Source organism: Octopus bimaculoides, chromosome 3 (assembly GCF_001194135.2).
Source record: "Octopus bimaculoides isolate UCB-OBI-ISO-001 chromosome 3, ASM119413v2, whole genome shotgun sequence".
NCBI classification, from domain to species: domain Eukaryota; kingdom Metazoa; phylum Mollusca; class Cephalopoda; order Octopoda; family Octopodidae; genus Octopus; species Octopus bimaculoides.
In genome coordinates, this window is record NC_068983.1 from 41,381,439 (window position 1) to 41,383,929 (window position 2,491).

The window sequence follows — 2,491 nt, forward strand, 5'->3', positions numbered from 1 at the left end:
ATATATATATATATATGCGTGTCTTAGTGTGTGTGTCTGTTGAGAGATATATAAGAAGATAGTTATATATACACACATATACATATATTTACACTCATACACATATGCTTACATCCATCCATCCATACATACATTATGAATACAGACAATGTATATATTCTTTACATAATAATATACACGTGTTTCAGAAAACCAGCAAACATCAATTATATGAGCATAAATACTCACATACGAGACAAATGTTGCTAGTCCATACTTCAAGGCTAACGTGTCACTTCTTCCAGAGCATATTTCAGAATGTACACACACACTTGTGTGTATGTGTACCACCGTGTAGCATCGTTGGAGCTTCAAAATTGACGTGTGTACGACCTCGTTGTATGTGTCTTCCTTTTACTCTTTTACTTGTTTCAGTCATTTGACTGCGGCCATGCTGGAGCACCGCCCTTGAGTCGAACAAATCGACTCCAGCACTTATTTTTTGTAAGCGTAGTACCTATTCTATCGGTCTCTTTTGCTGAACTGCTAAGTTACGGGGACGTAAACACACATATATATATGTACACATAAACACATATATTTGTACCATATATGTACATACCTACGTCTATATGTATACATACATGCATATATGGGTATAGGACATTAAAAAAAAACCTTAAACACAATGAAAAACGAAAATATAAAACCGGAAACATAGAAAACGAACTTTTTTCGAACAAAAAAAGACCCAAAAAACAGAGAAACCAGACATGCAACATAAAGAGTATACCCCTTCGTCAGTTGTCCTTGTTTCATCTACTCCGTGTTTCGAAGGCAAGGACTGTACGTGACTTCGTTAAAACAGTCCTTCCCGCAAGGCAAATTAAATAAAATTTGGGATTTTTTGCGGAGGGTGAAAGTGGTAACAAGAACAGGACAGTGAGAACAAGACAGCAAAAACAAATAGTGAGGGCTGTTGAGCCAAGACGATAGAAACATTATTATGAACGCTTGGTAGAATGCGTTCGTTTCTGTGTGTTTGGACGTCGTCAGCTAACAACCTGGAACCCGTCTTTCACATGCGTGTTGGGGAATATGATGAACAGTAAATAGTATCTTTTGTCGACCTGTGTAAAGCTTGCACAAGCTGGAATAAACAAACTGGATATACATGAAAGGGGTATGCGACAGTCTAGGAGTGTGCTCACGTGTGTTTCAAGTAACGCAAGGAATAAAATATAGAACGCTGAATAAAATATAGAAAATATTCGTGTTAAATATAGACAAGTTTAACATGTACTCACACATACACTCGTGCATCTTTGATCCTTGGCAACGAGTGTTAGGATCGAAATAACCACAGTAAATTTGTCATCAATAAAATAATACAAAGTGATGAGCTGGCAGAACCATTAGAACGCCAAGCAAAATGCTTAGCGACATATCGTCTGTTTTTATGTTCTGGTTTCAAATTCTGCCGTAATCTAGCAGTCTGGCAACCTAGATCGATAAAATATCTAGTCAATTTAAGAATTTGAAATCAACGCATAAAGACAGAAGAAATGTCGCTAAGCATTTTGCTCTGCGTTCTAACGATTCTGCCAACGTATCATTTTGTATTATTTTATCGATGAGTTTATTTCAATCATTGCACTCGTTACCAAGGATCCAGAAAGTGGTTGCCAAGCGATATTCGGGGCACATACACACATACACACACATATACATATTTGTATATAAAAGCACATAGTTGCCATAGTTTCTCTCTACCACAAACGCGCACAATGCGTGGGGCTACAGAAGAACACATTTGTCTAAGGTGCTGCTCAGTGAGACTGAACTCGGAACCAAGTGACACCAAAGCTAGCTTTTAACCACATATGTCTATGTCTTCGCCTACAGTGCTTTTGTATGGGTATATGCATATATTTCTCTCCGTTTTATATATATATATATATATATATATATATATATATATATATATATATATATATATATATGTCGCTGTGTAGTAAGAAGCTTCCTAACCAAATCGTTCCGGGTTCAGTCCCACAGCGTGGCACCTTGGGCAAGTGTTTTCTACTATAGCCACCGGCTAACCAATGCCTTGTGAGTGGATTTGGTAGACAAACTGAAAGGAGCCCGTCCTATATATATAAGTATGCATGTATTTGTGTCTCTGTGTTTTACCCCGCCATCACTTGACAACCGACGTTGGTGTGTTTACGTCTCCGTCACTTAGCGGTTCGACAAAAGTGACGAATAGAATAAGTACTGGGCTTACAAAGAATAAGTCCTAGGATCGATTTGTTCGACTAAAGGTCGTGCTCCAGCATGGCCGCAGTCAAATGACTAATAGACTTAAAAGAACTAAAAGAAATATATATATATGTTTATATTTATATATGTATGTATATATATATATGTGTGTGTTCATTTATATATATACACCCACGCAAACACACACACACACACACATATATGTATATAAGTATATATACATATATAA